At 44.7% G+C, this 13,458-nt stretch overlaps 1 pseudogene; it reads left to right on the top strand.

Annotated features, from left to right (window-relative positions):
• The first annotated feature begins 12,107 nt into the window (after nucleotides 1-12,107).
• On the top strand, nucleotides 12,108-13,123 carry LOC100074867 (annotated as a pseudogene).
• The last annotated feature ends 335 nt before the right edge of the window (nucleotides 13,124-13,458 follow it).

Here is a 13,458-nt window from a genome sequence, read left to right as displayed (position 1 = left end):
CTTTACCAAGTATCTCTAGGTTATCTATTGATATTAATACATTCCCCCTCTCAGGGTCGGACCTGGAGAGTTTCCAGGACTCTACCAGTCTCGGCTATGGGAGGAAGAGTCAAGCAGAGGCCTACCCAATCCTAGCTTGGGCAGTGGCTAGCGAGTGGAAGGCAATATGCTACAAGTCAAAACTCACCTGTGCTGGGCAGCAGGGTCATGGGAGAGAGTCGAGGGCGGAGACTTGAGTTTACTGTGCGGAAGGCAGCAGTGGTAAACAACTTGAGTATTTTTGCCAGGAGAACTCTATAGATACACTATCAGAATGATTGCAGATGGAGAGTGGAGCATTCTCTCCTGTGGTGTCGCTATGGGTCACCATGGCATAAGAAGAGACAAGATTAATTAGATTGTAAGCTTTTTGGTTTATTTTTTTTTAAGTGGTTACTATGTGTTAAATACTGTTCTAAGCGCTGGGGTAGATAAAAGTGAATTAGTTTGGACTCAGTTCCTGTCCCCTGTCCCACAGTCTAAGTAGGAGGGAGAATAGGAGAACTGAGGCACAGAGAAGTGACCTGCCCAAGGTCACACAGGATTTGGCAGAGCCAGGATTAGCAACCAGGTCCTCTGACCTCCAGGCCTAAGTTGTTTCCACTAGGCCATGCTCCTTCTTCCTCCTATTTATAATAATAGTAATAATAATAACAATAATAATAATAATAATGATGGCATTTGTTAAGCTTTTGCTATGTGCCAAAGCATTGTCATTTTATGGGTTTCTCCACCTACCCTAAACTGTGAATTACTCAAGGGCAGGGAGAGCACAGCCGAACTCTCCTGGCCACTCCTAAGCAACTAGAGCGATGCTCAGCATACAGTCTCTGGGCCTCAGTTACCTCATCTATAAAATGGAGATTAAGACTGTGAGCCCCACGTGGGACAGTCTCATCACCTTGTATCCCCCCAATGCTTAGAACATTGCTTTGCATATAGTAAGCGCTTAACAAATACCATCATTATTATTATCATTATTAAACGCCATTCATCGATGGGTTGATTTTCCAAACCTAATGTGGGTTCAGGAGCCCCATAGTGCTCTCCCCTGTGCCCCGCATTCTCAACAACTCCCAACCCTCCTTTCAGGCTGGAAATGGCTACCACCTGGCACTTCTAAAGTTCCCAGTACAGCCAGGCCCATAGACCCAGCATCACACATAATAATGTTGGTATTTGTTAAGCGCTTACTATGTGCAGAGCACTGTTCTAAGCGCTGGGGTAGACAAATAATAATGTTGGTATTTGTTAAGCACTTACTATGTGCCGAGCACTGTTCTAAGCGCTGGGGTAGACACAAGGGAATCAGGTTGTCCCACGTGGGGCTCACAGTCTTAATCCCCATTTTACAGATGAGGTAACTGAGGCAACGAGAAGTTAAGTGACTTGCCCAAAGTCACACAGCTGACAAGTGGCCGAGCCAGGATTCGAACCCATGACCTCTGACTCCAAAGCCCGGGCTCTTTCCACTGAGCCACGCTGCTTCTCTATGTCCACACACACATCAATAGGGTCATCAGGGTCAAAGGACAGGGTAGGAAGTGTGTGCATCTGGTAGCACAGAAGCTGACCGTGTTTCCCCCTTTTCTCCTGGATTCAACAAATCAGACACTCATTTCAGAAGCCCCATCCCCTGGACCCAGGTGAGGCGGGCTTCCTGGAGTTGCTCCTCAGTGTCCCCTTGGGTTCCTCCATGCCACTGACTCCTACTCTTAAACCACTCCACACTGCCTGGTTGGTCATGCCCAAGGTCCTGTCTTCTCCTCAGTCCAAACTGGCTCCATGGGTCTCTAAGGTCAGAGGACTTCCCTCTCACAGTTTGACAGCCTCCTTGGGGTCCGGGGGAAGCTCGGAGCATGGAGGATTTGAAGAGCAAGCCTCTTTGGGTATTGGGGCTTCTGAATTTAATCCATCTTGAGTTACTCTTCAGGCCGGGCCCAAAACGCACTGCTCACCATCTTGGATCTGCTCCAGACCCTCCTCCTGGACATCTGCATTTCCGGTTCTGTTCTCGCCACTTTTTTTACACATTGAGTCTTCCTCCTGGGTCACAGTAGGGATTTCTTTCTCTCTCTGGGAGGCCGGCTTCCCCGTGCCAGATGAAGCAACTCTTCCTTCATCAGTGAATCTGAAACAGTGGCACCCATCTCACCATAGCTCTCTTCTGAAGCCTAACAGAAGAGGCCGTTCGGGGGCTCTCGGTCTGTGGCCTCTGGATACTTTCAGCTTTTTAAGTGTACACCAAAATCTGGAGACTTTTTAGCACAGTGCTCCACTGAGTCTCTCTCAGACAGGTTCAGGAAATGTCCCATACTCTGTACTTTGCTCTTCCTCTTAGGGATACTGACAATTTTATGGCTCACTTTGCTTCCACCTCTGCTCAGGGTGACTTTTCCTTGTGGATGAGAAAGTGTTTCCCATTAATTCTCTTTAAAAGTGGATGACAGTCTTAGGGATAGAATCTTCCTGACTTTAGCAGATGGGACAAATCCCAGGCCAGAACTGGGGACTCTGCTCTGACCGGGGCTCAGCCCACCGTCTGCCTGGTTTTCTTCCTTTTGACTCCGGGGGCCAGCCATTTACTTTGTGGAGGCTGGCATGTGATTCCCCATGCTCTCTCTCTGAGCCCCATGTCCACTTCCTTTCCCCGGGGTGCCAATGACCAGATGGGCTGTGGGCATCACAGGAGCTTTGCTGCTTCTATTTTGCTTCTATTTCCTGCTTCAGCAAACGAGGTTTGCTAAACGGAGAAGCGGCTTCTTCCTTGCCACTGCCCTGTTGTTCAGAGGGAAATCTCCGGTTGTCAGTTACCAAGTTCTTGTACCACCATCTTCTTCTCCCCGTCACTTTCTTACATGTGGGTTTCACCGTCATTTTGGTCTTGTAGGGAAGGACCATGCCTACCAACAGTGTCATACTGTACTCTCTCAAGCACTTCGTACATTGTTCTGTACACAGTAAATGCTTAATAAACACAATTGATTAATTGAAATGCACTCTTAAAGTGAACTTCACCATCAGTGGTGTCTTCTTCGAATATGAAGGACGATTATTTATAGACATAAATTTGAAATTATAAACTGAATTCCTTGCACTGGTACACTCTGTTCTGCCCAAACATATGTTTTCACCAGATGTTCTGGGTAGAATGACAGCAGAATTAGGAAACGTTCTTCAGACAACACACATCTGTCTGGAGACAGCACAACGTGGTAATGGAAGAAGTGGTCGTAAACATGTGCATGGCGTCGGACCCAAGATCAGCACCGAAGCACATTATCCTTATCCTAGGGTTCCGCAACACCCAATTTATAGGACATTCGGTGTATTGGATGTTTTCAGAGAGGTGATGCTTGCTGCTGTAAGGTACCCCACATTGGTAAGGAATATTTAACTGTCTCACTCATTAGGTTCTACACTCTTAAGAGCAGGAGCCATATATCCATTTAGACTGTGAGCCCATTGTTGGGCAGCGATTGTCTCTATCTGTTGCCGAATTGTACATTCCAAGCACTTAGTACAGTGCTCTGCACAGAGTGAGTACTCAATAAATACGATTGATTACTGATGCCTTCCCAGTGAATGGAAAAACCACGAGCGGCCTCAATGAGTTCCCATGTTGGGTGTTGGCGATCTTATTCTTTCTGGGTATGTTCTTGTTCCTCTGTATTGTGAGCGCGGGTGGCTGAATAAATACTCTTGCATTTGTATCGGCTGGGCGTGACTGGTCTGTTTAACCCTGGTTCATATGGAAGGTGAAAGTCAGATCCTCGAACCTGAGTCCTAGCAACCAGTGACAAAGGGCGTCATAGTCTAAGAGTTGGGGATAACAGGTGTTTATCCCCATTTTAAAGAGGGGGGTAAGTGAGTCAAAGATAAATTAAATGACTTACGCAGGTTCACCCAGCAAGGTAGTGGCAAAACCAGGATTAGAACCCAGGTTTTCTAAGTCCCAGGCCTGGGCTTCATCCATTAGGCCATAATGCTTTCCTCCTACCTGCATTATACCCTTATACCAAAGGGTAGCCATGATTTTCCACACACAGTATAGATGCCAAAGAATGGAGTAACAAGAAAAATCTTTATGCTGTATTGGTGGAATTTAATATAAAAAAAAACAACACTTGACAGGTCAGAGCTCCAGCAACTACTGAGGAAATCTGACAGTGCTGAGAAATTTCACATGGACTAGTGCAAACAGCACAGGCCTGGGAGTGAGAGGCCCTGAGTTCTAATCCCACCGCTGCCAATTGCTTGCTGTGTGACCTTGGGCAAGTCACTTAACTTCTCTGTGTCTCAGGTGTACTGTTCTCCCTCCTATTTAGACTGTAAGATGCATGTGGGACAGGGACTGTGTCCAACTTAATTTTGAATCTATCCCAATGCTTTGAACAGTGTTTGATACATAATAAGCACTTAAATACTATTTTTTAAAAAAGTCACTGAGAACCCAAGCTTGCTCCACTACAGTATGGTTGGTCAGGTTAGATTTGAAAGAGCTCTTGAACGACCCTATTCTCTTGATCACAAGAAAAAAGAGGAGTTCCAGTGATGTTCTGCCTACTCCATTCTTGAGGATGTAACGAGAGACTTGAAGCTGAAACCAGAATACATCCCCAAACCACTGAGAATCTCTTCCAAGTCAACAGAAGCATTAACTTGAAGATGAGATTACTAATGTTTCTGTATTAAATTGTGCGTCATCTTGCTCATGGTTGGTTTTCAATAAACAATATCAAGGTGCAGGAGAGAGCACATCCTTTTCAAAGTGTGATTCAAATGCTCTTTGGTCAAGGATATAGAAAAATAGTTCATTTGCAATTATTAGGTGGAGATTCAGAGAAGTTAAGAACTTTCTTTCAGAGATAAACATGTATTCATCTGATAGCAGATAGAAGGTAATCATTCTTGTTTGATGAGCAGGTAAATGTGAACAATTTCACTTGGGGAAATAGAGGGCTGTGAATCTCTGCAAGCAGTAGTGTTTAATACTAAACAGTATTTTTTAAGGGCTTACTATGTGTCAAATACTGTTCTAAGCTCTGAGATAGATACAAGTCAATTAGGTTGAATACAGTCCTTCTCCCACGTGGGGCTTACAGTCTAAACAGGAGGGAAAACAGAAGAACTGAGGCACAGAGAATTTTAGTGTAATGTGCCCAAAGTTACACAGCAAGCAATTTCACTTAGGGAAATAGAAAGCTGTGAGTTTGTACAAGCAGCACTATATAGAAAAATCACTTTCTTCATTCCAGAAACTTCACTGCTTCTATTTCCATTGAATGGAATTTTTCCCCATGCCAGCTTCCTGTTAAAGACCCCATTAAAGCCTCTTCTGAATGCCTTGAAAAATCTTGACCTCCACTGAGCTCCAAAATATTGCACTAAGTTGTTCAGTAATGATGTGTATATATCTATAATTCTATTTATTTATAATGATGCTATTGATGCCTGTCTACTTGTTTTGTTGTCTGTCTCCCCCCTTCTAGACTGGGAACCCATTGCTGGGTAGGGATTGTCTTTATTTGTTGCCGAATTGTACTTTCCAAGCACTTAGTGCGATGTTCTACACACAGTAAGTGCTCAATAAATGCAATTGAATGAATCAATGAAAGGTGTCATGTTTCACCTTGCTGGGCTGCAGTAAAGACACCAACTACTTTAATCACTGGAAAGAAACAGATCACTTCAAACAAACACTGCCATCCATCTGTTGCAAGTCAAGCAATACAGTAAAAGCAAGGCATAGTAGAAAGAACATGGGCTTGGGTGTCACAGGACCTGGATTCTAATCCTGACTCTGCCATTTCACTCATTCATTCAATCATATTTATCCAGCACTTACTGTGTGCAGAGCACTGTACTAAGCGCTTGGGAAAGTACAGTACAGCAATAGAGACAATCCCTGTCCACAATGAGCTCACAGTCTAGGGGAGGGGGGGAGGGGGAGAGACAGACATCAATACAAGTAAACAGACATCAGTAGAAATAAATAAAATTACAGATATATACATAAGTGCTGTGGGGCAGAGAGAGGGAGGAAGAGCAAAAGGAGCAAGTCAGCGTGACAAAGAAAGGAATGGGAGAGGTGGAAAAGCGGGGCTTAGTCTGGGAAGACCTCTTGGAGGAGACATGCCTTGAGTAGACTTTGATGGGGGGAGAGAGTAATTTTCTGGCAGATTTGAGGAGGGAGGGCATTCCAGGCCAGAGGTAGGATGTGGGCCAGGGGTCGGCAGTGAGACAGGTGAGAACGAAGCACAGTGAGAAGGTTAGCACCAGAAGAGTGAAATGTATGGGCTGGTTGTAGTAAGAGAGAAGTGAGGTGAGGTAGGAGAGGGCAAGGTGATGGAGTGCTTTAAAACCAATGGTGAGGAAATTTTGTTTGATAAGGAGGTGGTTATGCAACCACTGGGGATTTTTGAGGAGGAGGGTGACATGCTCTGAATGTTTCCGTAGAAAGATAATCCGGGCAGCAGAGTGCAATATGGATTGGAGTGGGGAGAGGCAGGAGGTTGGGAGGCCAGAAAGGAGGCTGATACAATAATCTAGGTGGGATAGGATGAGTGACTGTACTAACATGGTAGCAGTTTGGATGGAGAGGAAAGGGTAGATTTTAAGGATGTTTTGAAGGTGAGACCTACAGGATTTGGTGATGGATTGGATATGTTGGGTGAATGGGAAAACAGAGTCAAGGATAATGCCAAGTTTATGGGCCTGTGAGATGGGAAGGATGGTGGTGCCATCTAGAGTGACTGGAAAATCCGGGAGAGGAAAGGGTTTGAGTAGGAAGATAAGGAGATCTGTTTTGGACATGTTAAGTTTGAGACGATGGGAGGACTTCCAAGTAGAGGTGTCTTGAAGGCAGGAGGAGATGTGAGCCTGGAGAGAAATAGAGAGAGAGAGAGAGAGAGAGAGAGAGAGAGAGAGAGAGAGAGATCAGGGAGGAGATGTAGATTTGGGTATCATCCACATAGAGAGGATCATTGAAGACTGGGAAAGACTGAGTTCTCCAAGGGAATGAGTGTGGATGGAGAACAGAAGGGTACTGAGAACTGAACCTTAAGCTATCCCCACAGTTAGAGGGTGTGGAAGAGAAGAGGAGCCCGTGAAGGAGACTGAAATGAATGGCCAGAGAGATAAGAGGAGAAACAGGAGAGGACAGAGTCAGTAAAGCCAAGTTTGGATAACGTATCCAGGAGAAGGGGGTGGTCCACAGTGCCCAAGGCTGCCTGTGTGACCTTGGGTAAATCAGTTAACTTCTATGTGCCTCAGTTTCCTCTTCTGTAGAAGTGGGATTAATACCCATCCTCCTCCTCAGACTGTGAACCCCAGACGGGACAGGGAGTGTGTCCAACCTGATTTTCTTGCTTCTACCCCAGTTCTTAGGGCAATGTTCTAAGAATCCTCTAGACTATAAGCTCACTGTAGGCAGAGAATGTGTCTGTTTCTAGTTGTATTGTACTCTCCCAAGCACTTAGTACAGTGCTTTGCACACAGTAATTACTCAATAAATATGATTGACTAACAATTCTTGTCAGTAAGTGCTTAGCAAATACTAAATTTACTAAGCAAATCTACTTAGCAAATATTAAATACTAAAATTATTATTATTGATAAGGGATGGGGAAGACAGAATCAATCTATGTTTTTTGAGCTCCTGCTTTGTGTGGAGGGTACTGTAGTAAGTTCTTGGAAAAGTGCAACATAAGTTGGGAGGATATGATCTGAAAAGAAAAGTTAACAGGGAAAAGCCTCCTGGATAAGGTGAGATTTCTGAGGACTTTGACGGTGAGGTAAATTGTGCTCTTTTGAAATGTCATCAGACCAAGCGCAAGATAATCGAGCTATAACAAGAAGTGCTGCTAAACTTGGGCTATACATCACTCAGTTTATTACATGATTAATAAATTGAAAACAAGTCCCATCCTGTCAGAAGAGATATTCTCATCTCAAGCCCTTCAGACAAATGGAAGATTAAGTTGTACTGGAAAATAGGTTCTGATCATGGTCCCCTGTATGAGGGTAGGACCTCTGAAGTATCTTTGGTGTTTCTATCTGGACTTTCCATGATGGGTAATGCAGTTGGTACTCGGGAAGAGGGGCGGTTGAGAGTTAAATGCCAGGATCTTCTATAATAGGCATTTTTCTACCTCAGTCAGTTGTGATGAAACCCATCAGTCTTTCAATCAACTCCGCTAATTGACTGTGTGTAGGGCGTTTATTGTGGTCTTTGGAAAACCAAATGGCTTAGATTAGCATATTTTGGACACATAATCGGGGGACTAATTCTCTGGAGAAGACACTAATGCTAGGAAATGTCCAGGGAAAACGAGGAAGAAGCAGACAAACAGCTAGATGGATAGAGACCGTAACAACAATAACAGAAGAATCGTTAGAAAGCTTGTGGATTATGGCAGAAGACAGGATGTTCTGGAGAAGGTATATCCATGGAGTCACCTTGGATCAGAAATGACTTGATGGAACATAATAATAAGAGTAATAATAATAATAAGGGGGGTTATTGAGTGCTGTAAGGAGTTACAGAGGGATCAATCAATGAATGGTACTTGCTGATCACTTACTGTGTACAGAACACTGTACTAAGCACTTTGGAAAATCCAACAGAATTCGTAGACATGATTCCTCCCCACAAGGAGCTTACAATCTACTGTTGGTTGCGGGGGTGGGGGCAGACATTAAATTAGATTAGGAATAGGGGAAACAGTAGAATATAAGAATTATTCCATAAGTATTGTGAGTTCTGGAATAAGTATCAAAGTGCTTAAGAAATCCACAACAAAGTGCATGGTTGACGCAGAGGGGATGACAGAAAGGGGAAATAAAGGGCTTAGTCAGGGAAGGCTTCTTGGAAGAGGTGTGGTTTTAGGAAGGTATTGAACGTGGGAAGAGTGGGATAATGTTGGATATGAAGGGGCAGAGAGTTCTAGGCCCAAGGAAGAATGTAGGCAAGGGGTCAGTGGTAAGATAGATGAGATTGAGGTACAGAGAGTAGGCTGATGTTAGAACAGCAGAGTGTATGGATTGGGTTGTAGTGCAAAATCAGTGAGGTTAGATAGGAGGAAAGAGAGCTGGTTGAGTGCCTTAAAACCAATATTAAGGAGTTTCGGTTTGATGAGAAAGTGGAGGTTTTTGAGGTGAGGGGGAGATCTGCAGTGGACGGTTTTTTCAAATAAATAATCCAGGCAACTGAGAGAGGTGTGGAAAGGAGAAGGGAGACATAAGATATAGGGAGATCAGCAAGGAGGCTAATGAAGTAGTCAAGGTGGAAATGATCAGTGCTTGCATCAGCTAGGTAGCAGTTCAGATGGAGAGGAAAGAGAGGATTCCAATGATGTTGCGAAGGTAGAACAAACAGAATTTCATGATGTTGAATGTATGGGTTAAATGAGGGAGATGAATTTAGGATAATGCCAAGATTACTGGCTTATGAGTCACAGAGGATGGTGGTATTGTCAAAAGTGATAGGTAACTTTGGGCAAGCCACTTAACTTCTCTGTAACTCGGTTTCCTCAACTGTAAAAATAGAGATTCATTACCTGTTCTCCCTTCCACTTAGTCTGTGAGCCCTCCGTGAGACAGGGACTATGCCTGACCTGATTAACTTGTGTCTGGCCCAGCTCTTAGAACAGTGTTTGACACAGTAATGATTTAACAAATACCATAGTAAGTGCTCAATAAATACAAATGAATGAATTTTAAAAAGAGTCAAGGAGAGGAGACGATTTGGGTAGGAAGTAAGAGACCTGGTGGTCCAAGCCTTAATGGAGTTGACAGTAAGAGCTTGAAGTTTTATTATTATCATTATTGTGGATAATTTCCCCTTTCCTTGCAATTCCTTAACACCAGTTTTTTGCCACCTTTAGTGAACATATGGACAAAAATCATCCTCATCCCCAACTGACTAGATCCATGTTTCCACTATGCAAATTCTGCAGGATTAATCCCCAGAACAAACTGGAATTTCAATAGGAGGAGGACATCGAAAGGGATTTCTGAAGGGTTTCCAAAGAGCAGGTGTTTGCATGGATTCAGAGAAAGGTGTTCACTCTTTGCTTAGTTTTAAGCTTGCTAAGGTATTTTAGGAGTCAGTTAAACCTAAGAAAGTAGAACGTTGTCTGGAAAGATGGTTTTGCCTGAATGATTTGCCATAAGTGAGATTTTTGGACCTGTGCTTTTTCCCTGTAGGTTGCAAGGGAGAACCGTTTAAATATGACTTACTCATCAGGCCTGCACTGTCTGAGTGTTTAAAATGTTACCTGTGACTGGGGGGGAGCAGAAAGACTTCTCGGGAAGAGACAAACCAGCCGGTCATCTCCCTGTTTGAGACTTTGATGACTATCATGTCATCAAGCTGACGAAGCAGGATTTTTGTTCCTTCAATAAAGCAGGGGAAAAACATCAAAGTGGCAAATAGCCAGATGCCAGGAACTTGAACAAGAAGGGGAGTAACCAAGAGGAGAGTGGCAGGTCAGTGCAGATTCTGGAATGAAATGTGCAATCCGTTCCAAAACTCCACTGAGCACAAACCGTCTGCAGATGACTGCACCTCTGCCAAGTGTAATTTCTAGAAGCAGGGGAGAATAACACCCACGAACAACAGATTGAGAGTTGAGCTGGGTTGTCCCTGCCCTGGATGCTCATCACTTGCTCATTCACAATTGCTCAAAATACTGTGAAAGGGGACGACTTCTGCCTTGCCCCTTCGTCTTGCTTTGGGTAGGAAAGTTTACAGCCTCTCCACATTCAGATCTGTGAAGCAGAGGTCATGGAGAAACCTGAGAGATGTGATGCATCCTGACTCAAAACCACGGTGAAAGGAGAGAAAATTCCAACTGCTGGCTAGTACTCTGAAGTGCGTTCTGACACGGAGTTCTGCCCTTTTCAGCTATGAAGCACCTGGAATCAAACAGCTCTTATTTTCAGGAGAGTTTGGGGTTGAGGGCCCAGGTGTAGCTAAGGCAAAGGACTTATAAGGCCCCCTCGCCTGGGCCTAATACTTGCTAATTCACTGGGTAATGCTTAGCCATCCCATTCAGGGAGATGGATAAAGCTTATTATCCCCAGTTTTTTTTTAAGAGGAAAAGGAAGCCATTGGAGCGACTGTTAGTAACTTCCAGTCTAGAAGGACAACACTGTTCGTAGAAAATACGACTCACCCCAAGAAAATAAAATCGGGGCAAGGTGTGAGGAAAGAATTCACCTTCCTTTCCCTCAGGGTCACCTGAACTAAGTTACCATCTGTCTTCTCTTTCCTTGTGTCTTTCAAGGGAAGCATGACAAGGGCAGGCCTGGAATAATGAACAGAAAGATACTATCTCCCACCTATCAAATGAAGAAAATCTTCCTGGATGCATCCCAGAACAATTTATAGCATCACAACAGCCATTCAGGGAACAGAGAGCTGGACTGATGGTAGTCTTGTACTCCAAGCTTAAACTGATGAAGCAGCCATTACCTGCAGAAGCGTCTATTGAGCTACCAAGATGGCTTAATGATGGGCTTCTGGAGAATGAAGACACCAGCAAGGAAGTCTGTAGTAGCATTACATCAGCTCCGTTTGAACAAGGAACCCCATCAAATGTGACATTTTGCTGTGCTACTGAACATCGGGATTTTTTCAAGACATTCTGTACAGCTAGTCAAAGCCATCAAGATTGGCTTTAAAAAGTCTACTTGTAATCCTTCTCCTAGCCCAGAATATATGGGCATATTCTTCTAATGGGTTACCTCCCTTATCTGAAATGTACTTTAAAGTCTTTCTCTCCCTACTAGATTGTAAGATCCGGGATAGCAGAGATTGTGTCTACTTACACTACTCTGTTCTCCACAGTGCTCTGAACATAATAAGTCTCCCAAGCACGCTTAATGCAGTGCTCTGCACTCAGCACTCTCCCTCTCTCTCCCTCCCTCCACTCCCCCATTTCTCTCCCCTTTTCTCTGTCTCTCCTTGCTATCTCTGCCTCTCAGTTCTCTCCCTCGCTCTGTGCAAGCGTGTATGCATGTGTGTCTCTTTACCTCTCAACTCCTTAAAATTAAAGAGAAAAATGCTGCTATCTGTGTCTCCCAGGTCTAGGATTATGACTTCTGACAAGAACAAGAAGCAGCCGTACATGCCGATGGTTCAGCAGATGGCACCGCAAAGCCCAAACTCTCACGTCACCTGTGGGGGCAGCGGCAGCGGAGGAGGGAGAGATGCAAACCAATATGCACTTCCAGGGGCGGGAGCCTGGCACCGCAGATCAGGACCTCGCCTAGCTCTGCTGGCTGTATGGAAAAGTCGTCTCCACGAAGGTCATACTGAACGAGACCACCAACTAACACAAATCCTGTGGTTTCAGGGACTTTGACAGCCCTTCAGCAACACAGAAGACTCTTACGGCATTCGAGGCCAGTGGGGTGCAGGTCCAGATGGTCAAGCAATAGGAGTAGGGCCCTTCCCACCTGTCCATCTTGAACCCGCCCATGACGATGGGTGAACAGGGGCTGGAAGGACTCCTAAAGCCGTTCGGGCAGGTGATCTCTCCCCGGATCCTGTGAGACACCAACAGGGCCAACTGAGGCATTGTGTTTGCCAGGATGGAGTCCACAGAGAAGTGTGAGACCATCGTCACACACTTGAGTGGAAAATTTTTCAAAACTCCACGAGGAGTCCTGGCCCAGCCAGAAGCAGCATGACCTAGTGGAAAGAGCCCAGACCTGAGAGTCAGAGGACCTGGGCTCTAATTCTGGTTCTGCCACTTGTCTACAGTGTGATCTTTGACGAGTCTCTTTGCTTCACTCTACCTCAGTAACCTCATCTGTAAGATGGAGACTAAGACTGTGAGCCCCAAATGGGACATGGGTGGAGTCCAAATCGATCATCTTGTATTTACCCTAGTGCTTAATACAGTGCATGGCACATAATAAGTGCTTAACGAATGCCATTAAAATTACATTAAACCCTCTGCTTCATAAATTTGCAGACAGTGGGGAGAACTGTCAGAACCTGAGAAAATACGTGCAGAATGGTGAAGCAGCTTGGCTGAAGCAGTGTGGCCTACTGGATAGTGAACAGGCCTGAGTGCCAGAAGGACTTGGGTTCTAATCCTGATCCAACACATCTGCCGTGTGACCCTAGGTAAGTTATTTAACTTCTCTGTACCTCAGATACCTTATCTGTAAAATGAAAATGAAGACTGTGAATCCCGTTTGGGAAATGGACAGTATCCAACCTGATTAGCTTGTATCTATCCTAGCATTTAATAACAGTGCCTGGCACACATTAAGAGCTTAACAAATACTATTTAAAAAAAAAATGGCCAAGCTTGACCATGGGTTGGTGTTGGGAAGAAGGCATAGCCTTCCCTCTGACCTCACTGCATCTCTGCAGAGTGGGTAAATTCCCCTAGGATCCCA

This window comes from Ornithorhynchus anatinus, chromosome 3, assembly GCF_004115215.2.
Source record: "Ornithorhynchus anatinus isolate Pmale09 chromosome 3, mOrnAna1.pri.v4, whole genome shotgun sequence".
NCBI classification, from domain to species: Eukaryota; Metazoa; Chordata; class Mammalia; order Monotremata; family Ornithorhynchidae; genus Ornithorhynchus; species Ornithorhynchus anatinus.
The sequence above is the reverse complement of the archived record's forward strand: the minus strand, read 5'-3'. Positions and strand labels throughout refer to the sequence as shown.